We start from the raw sequence: 7,425 nt of genomic DNA, 5'->3' as shown, positions 1-7,425 counted from the left end.
CGCCCGCGGCGCCCTACGGCGGGATTGCGGCGGCGGCGCGCGTGGCACGATGGGAGTTGTAGTCTTTGGGGCCCTCGCGGCCCTGAGGGGAGCGGTGTGGTGGCCGCGTCCCCAGCCCGGAGGCGGGTGGGAGCGGAGCTGTGGAAACGCACATCGAGGTTTTTTGCCTTTCCCTGACTGCTGAGGCGGTGGTGTGGGCCGCTGACATCTTAGCAAGTGCTTGGTGCTGCGGGCTGTTGATCTTCCACATCTCCTTACCAAAGCCAAATTAACACGGACAGCTCGTGTGACTCAAGTGGTGTGTGTGTGCGCAGCATTCAGTGAGAGGAAATTTTCAAAAGCAACGAGTCAGCTCCAGAGATGGTTAAATTCTCTGCTACTGCAAATTCCAGCAGAATCGTAGAGTCACAGAATATCCCCAGCTGGAGGGGACCCACAAGGATCATCGAGTCCCAACTCCTGGCACCACACAGGTCTACCCAACAATTCAGACCGTATGACTAAGAGCACAGTCCAAACGCTACCTAAACTCCGACAGGCTTGGTGCCGTGACCACGTCCCTGGGGAGCCTGTTCCAGTGAGTGACAACCGTCGCGGTGAAGAACCTCTTCACGATATCAAGCCTTAACCTCCCCTGTCGCAGCTTGACACCATTCCTTCGGGTCCTATCACTGGTCACAGTGGTTTATTTACAGTCACTAGGTCTACGTTTATGTCTGGTGAGGGTATCTTTTGAATTCCTGCTGACTTGCACTGGATAAAGACTGTGCTCCAGCTCTGTCAGCTGCAATCCTGTTACGTATCATAAACTAAGCAGGTTAGTTGGTGCTTTGCTGGGATAACCCTCAGAACTGAGGCTGCTGCAGGAGTCACTGCTGGTTATCCACTCCTCTGCAGTCTTCCACGCGAGTTGAGGTTCATACTACAACATAAGAAAAATTATAAAAGCTGTTGTCTGGACAGCCTCTGATCGTTAAATAACCGCCATGCATTTCACAAGAGTTTGGGTGTTACCATTCAGGGAAACTAACTGCATATCAGTGAAACTGTCAAAGAAAATTGTATGATGTACAAGAAAAGGGGTTCCATCTTTCTACAGAGATGGAAATATGATAGTAATAAACTTCCACAAACAGTTGTCATCTTTTGAATCTTTTTTACTGGGTTTTCTAATATCACTTATGATAATGCTTGCACCTTAGAACAGGATTTTTTTTTATGTTTTAGATATGATTTTTGTTCGTTTGGCCATGTAATAGTAATTTTATATTTGAAGTTTTCTAATAATATTTTTCAAATTTACATTTAACATTATGAACATGGGAATCAGATATTTCACATTTGTGATGAATTTAGCCAATTGATTTCTGATAATTGTTTTTCAATATTGAAGCATATTTCTTTATCCTGAACCTACATATACCTGTTGAATGTCATGTTATTATTTCTTTGCATTAGTCTTTCATTTTCGAAAATACGGTAAGCACAGTAGCTACTTTTTGCAGCTCTGACATCCCCTTTTTTCTTTGTAAATGATAGTTGTAGTTTTCAAACAGCTCTATTTGGGTCAATACGGCAGTGACACAAGCGTTGGCAGAATGCTAACTCTGCAAATGCATGTTTTTTTATTATTTATTTTTTTTTTTAGCAGTCATTGATCTCACAAGTGACAGCAGTTCAAAATTAAATAATCTGATAAAATTTTCTTCAGGTGGGAGTCTCATGAGGTATGTGGTGGGAGGATAGAGTTGAGGAAGCGTACTATTTGTGAATGCTTACTGGTGAGTGTTTCCTCTTAGCCTCAGTTTGTTGGTGACCATATTATTTGGCATGGTGAACCCCAATTGCACAATGATCTCTAAGAATGTGAAGTTACAGTGTAAGGTGGCACATTTCTGTCTGTAGGACTGGGAAAATGGTAGATTTTAGGTTTTGGTTTTTTTTTTTTATTGGATTTAGGATGAATGTAGCATGATTAAGACCTGAATGCTTGCTTTAACAGTTTCTGTGTACCCACCTAAACTGAATTAGTGTATTACTGAGAAGTTACTTTGATACATGCAAAGAAATGAGGAAGATAAATTCAGTCCCTGCTGCAGACAGGCAGGGATCCAGGCTACATGCAAGAAGACATCAGTCAGTTCAAAAGAACCTCTGCTTCTGTCTTCTCGAGAACATTAGACTTCTGTGCTGCCTGCATTAGCAGAAAGGTAGAGAGAAAAGGCAAGCGGGCCCTCGGCTTGCTTTGTCACCTTGCTGGGCTGCTGGAGAATAGCACTAACCTGCTGCGGGGCATGAGCTTCAGAGCTATGCTGGAGAGGGTAGTTCCTTTGTCAAGCAACTGCCACAGCTGCTGTGTTCTCTAGCAGCGAGAGCGACTGGGAGAAGGCAGCTGGCCTACCTTTTTCCATTGAGTAAGCCAGGCTCAATTTTAATTTCTTTTTTTGTTTGTTTGGTTGGTTGTTTTTTTTTTTCCTTGTATTTCAGGAAAAATAAAAGTCCATCTTGTGGACTTAATGGAGTTGAAATAATCAGGAAGATCTCATCCCATAATATAAAAATATAACTTTTCTAGTATCATTATAATAGTCTGTGCTTTTCCCTTAGAAAATTTGCTGCATTGCTAATATAGGTTTCTCTCTGCCCTTCTCCTCCCTTTCCTCTTCCTTCTAGAGGGACGTATTTTTTTCCTGTTGTGTCAAAATAAGATGATGGTGAATGATGGGTTCTTTCTGAGATGAGAACGCTTTTGCAATCTGATAACCTTTGGCACAAAACACATACGCTAGTGAATGGTCCAGCACTTAAGAGTGATTCACTACTAAGCATTATAGAAAATAGGTTTACCAGTTGAAAATTTTCAAGGCAAGTTCTCCTTCTTCAGTGTGGTCTGTGTACGGTGCTCTCATTTTTTTCTATTATGTGGTTAAGAAGAGAGGAGATAATGAGAGCTTCTTAAGGGATCCTGTAATGCACCAAAACCCACGCTAGTTCTAATGGTTTTAAGAGAGAGTATGAAAACTGCCAAGAGATCAGCCAAAAGGAACTATTTTCAGATGTGTTTTATGCCAGGCTATATTCTACCCTCAGTTTGTATACCTCGCTCCTGTTAACCTTTACAGAAATTTTGTGTATTCATCAAAGGGAAAATATGTTTTAATATTTGTTAAGGTGATAACAGAGTCACTTTTGTATATATTATTATTGGTGTTATTAACCAAAAAGATAACAGGATAAATAAGGAGAAAGAAAGTGCTCACTTAAAAACTTTTCTTCAGGAATTCTTCAGGAATTTTTCTTCGTGTAGGCAGAAAGGGTATCCTATATAATCTTCTAAAATATATTTTAGGCTAGAATAAAGATAAACAAAGGCACAGTAAATATTAAGATTAACTAAAAATTAATGTACTTTTCATCCAGTAATATGAAAATATCTAATTCTAGAAATGTTAAATAATTACCTATATGAACTATGTCATCATTATTTACAAATGAAGTAATAGAGTTAAAAATACTATGTAACAAGACCCCGGAAAATAGAATTTAGGATTTCTAGCTTCCAGTTTTCTATTTTAATTGCAAAGTAATACTTATTCTTCTGTGGCTAGTATTTAAAAAAGATTTACAAGTAACTTTTCATCATTTCTCATTCTTTTGGGAATTAGTTGAATCATTCACTTGCGGCATCACAAAGTTGTGTTCTGGTACTCTGGAGTCATTTTACTGCTAACAGCAACGTAAATAGAGATAGATTTTTTTCCTTTTTTGGGTCTTCAAAAGAAACTTGCTAATGTTTTGGAAGGTCTGAAAAAAATTATATGGAATTGCACTGTAGAGCAAACATGTAAGCAGCAATTTCTGATATATTTCTCAGAATATCACCTACTTTTTAACTTAAATGAATTGTTACTTTTAGTAAAATTGCAAGTCAGTGGATAATTGGAAATGTGTGTATTACTAGCAGAACCCAAACTACCATGCCTTAGTTTTAAAAAAAGCCTGAGCAGAAAGGAGATGACATAGTAAATCTCCTATAAAAGTTAGTGCAGCCATCTGGTTTTTGGTAAGGACCCTGCTAGAATATATCACAAACAGTAAATCAAATTCAATGAGAAGGGACCAGATAACAAGGATGTGTTCCATGTCCCAAACAACTTGCAAGGGCTTGGTCCAAAGCAAAAGTAGCCCTTCTCTGGCTGGATATTCACCAGAGTATTACGGAACTTCAGCCTCCTTGTTCACGGAGATAGCATGCTCAGCTATGTTTAACCCTTATATAATTTGGAATGTCTGTAGAGTGTTTTCCTGCTGATCTTGCAGCAGTCTGTATTTTGAAAGTCTGATTGGCTGTCAATGAAGAATGTTGGAGTTAAACTGTATTTGAATTTGATTCTGATTTTTGTTACATTTCAAGAATGTTAATATTGGCCACTGAGAATTTGCAAAATCAGTGTGCATTCCTATGAAAAAATCTTAGAAAAAAGTTCTAAAATCAAACCAGATACAATGTCAGAATAGAAGTGTTTTTCTAGTGTATATGTGTGCAAGTGGATACTCTGTTGCTGGCAAATTTATATCCAATAAATGCTTTTAACAACAGGTGTCATCACTGCAGGTCTCAACGTCTCCGTTTTCAGTTTCCTGCGGAGTCAAGTCTGTCCTTCCTGTCAGAAAAAAAGTTTTGCAAGATACGAGCCTGTTTGTGTCAGAGAAGCAGATTGTTGTTGTTGTTGTTGTTTTGTTTTCAGTTAATTTGCTAATGCAATCTTCTCTGTCAGGATTTTTAACAGGAAATTGGATGGATGTTATATGTTGAATTACACTGATTTTGCTAAACCAGGTTGTACTAGATGATCTCTGAATGCCCTTTCCAAGTCTGTGTTCCTATACTACTATGAGTAGAGGAGGAAGAAAAACCCTGCTGTAATTCACTTGATTTTAATAAAATAAATATATATGTTTACAGCTGTGGGAAGTCCATTAAGTTTACAGGAAATAGAATATGCTCACATATTTAAAAATTCCTGCATGATAGTGCAGCTTTTATTTTGCATTACTTATCCAAAGTAGAGTATAACCTCTAAAATCTATTTTTTTATGGCCATGTAACAAAAATTAAACATTATTATTATTTTTGTTAGCATTGTGTAGTAGTGCTAGCAAGCTCCAATGTATATTTACAGATACTTATGTAGGATCAGACCCTATTTACTGATGTTTTTAAAATCAGTGGAGGTATGTGATACTTAAGCAATACTCTAAGTAATCAGGAGAATTATTTTTTGTTTAACTACAGTCATAACAGGAAAAAAAATATAATTATTTAGTACCTGATTAGTGGCTGCAATTCAGGAGTAAGAAGAAAAATCCTTTATAGATGCTGACTCTCTCCATTGTGTATGTCCGCAGACAGTTACTGTCCAACTATTATGATATATTTACAGCCATTTAGAGTTCAAGATGAAATAAAAATGCAAATCCATTAGATTTTATCATTTTATCTTTTATTTATCATTTTATGTTTACTGATAAGTCAATCATTCTGTACAGTTTCTTCCTCAGAGAAAGAATCTTCTTCCTACTATGTAGGAAAATTGATCTTAAAATATTTTTCCAACTCTTGTCCTTCCTACAGAATCTTGGGGTCAAGTGTCTTAAGTTATGTCTTTTTCCTCCTTGAAATCAAGGAAGAAGTGTGTTGCAACCAGTAGCTTTTGCCACTGATTCCTGTTACAGACATGTCTTCAGTTTCTCTTAGTTTCAGTCTCTTAATAGTAGTGTAAAACTAACTATAATTATTTCAATAACAATGTTTCTTACAGCTAAAGCTATGTGAATTGACATTTGAAAGGAAGCTTTTTGAATGGCAGATACAATGTGTAATTTTGAGTATTATAAAAATCTTATCTCCATGATACAGATCATAACTTCTTTACTAACAAAGAAATCAACAACTGAATAGTATCTGTATGATTTCTGAGCTTTTTTTCCTCCCACCTTTCACAAGGTGACTGAGGTACACTCATGACACAGGTATGAGGTACGGATGGCAAGTGTTATCCACAATTTTGCAGGAGTTAACACCAAATCAGGGTTGCACAGATATTCAAGTAAAAAAATGCAGTTCTGACTCCTGGTTCCATGATCAACTCAGAAGAACATACTAGTTTTCTTAAATATATTAAAAAATTAGAAGTAAATATTTTCAGTGACTGAAAATCCTTATATTTTTATCGTTAAAACGTGACCTTCTACCTTTTAGAGTGTAGAAATATGTATGGGCCAGTATTTGAACTCACGAAATGTACTAAAGCAAATTTTGTTCCTATTTCCATTGAGAAGGCAAATTACTTTTCATAGAAAAGGATCAAAAGCATCAGAGTGGATATGCAATGTTAATAATAGGAGGTGGGACAGTGAGGGTAGAAGAATTGATGGGACACTTACGGTTCAAGGAATTCAGCACTTTTCATTTATGCTGGAAAAAATGTAAATGATGTCACCCTTACCTCCTAGTGCAAAGTTATCAGACAGACATCACTAAGTGCATCATGTATCTGACACTAAAATGGCTGAAATGTTATTTTCTTCTATTTCTTTTCTTTTGGAAATCTTACAATATCTTATTGTAAATGAAAAAAAAATCCAGATACAATCGTGCAAGAGACAAAGATCTGGCGATAGTCTCAATTCTGGATTATTGCTGTTATATCTCAAAGCTAATTGAAATCCAAGATGTAATGAGACACTGACAAATACCTTTCTGCCCCACTGAAAATGTAATCTTTTTGTTGAACATTTTGTCCTAGTAAATTCCATCTGCAATAGGAATAGGCATTTTGCATTTGAATCGAGAAGGTCACTACTTTGGATCAGATGATACAGTATACACTCCAGTTGCCTTTAGATGAAATTGATCCTTTACTGTGTTGAACATAAGACTCTGAATTTTTACACCTAATTATTTATTGTTTCAACTAGATGAATTTGTAATGCTGATACTACTGTCACTTTTTTGATATATCAGTGTGACAGTTCACTTAAAAGCCAGTTATTCCCTAGATGGCAATATATTTTAAATATTCAGTTGCATTTCTTTAGTAAATAGAAGAGTAAGATCAGTGTTTTATTGATGATATATTTGATCATTTGATAGAATGAAACATTTGATAATGTTTTCTCACTTTTGCAGCAGTAAAGCAATAATTCTATGAATAATGACTCAAACTTGTTTGAATAAACTTCTATATATCTAGAAACTAACTGTAAACTGTGTACCTAACATTTTGCTTATTTTACTTATGAATAATTTGAGAGGCGCCATGAAGCTGGATGGCAGTTGCAGTGTGGTAACTGTTCTTCGGTGTTAAAACTTTCATTACCTCCCTTTGTGAATGTGGCTTGTTATTTTTTCTAATGTAAGGT

At 36.6% G+C, this 7,425-nt stretch overlaps 1 protein-coding gene across 1 annotated transcript in view; it reads left to right on the top strand.

The window, feature by feature from the left end:
• Positions 1-72: 72 nt before the first annotated feature.
• METTL8 (methyltransferase 8, tRNA N3-cytidine) overlaps positions 73-7,425 on the top strand; it is a 92,930-nt gene continuing 85,577 nt past the window's right edge. Inside the window, exon 1 of the mRNA XM_083842479.1 lies at positions 73-817. The gene's annotated coding sequence lies outside the window, so the exon portion shown is untranslated. The remainder of the gene's footprint in view (positions 818-7,425) is intronic.

Source organism: Anser anser (assembly GCF_964211835.1).
Source record: "Anser anser genome assembly, chromosome: 6".
NCBI classification, from domain to species: Eukaryota; Metazoa; Chordata; class Aves; order Anseriformes; family Anatidae; genus Anser; species Anser anser.
Note: the sequence above shows the minus strand (reverse complement) of the source record. Positions and strands in the feature narration are given on the sequence as shown.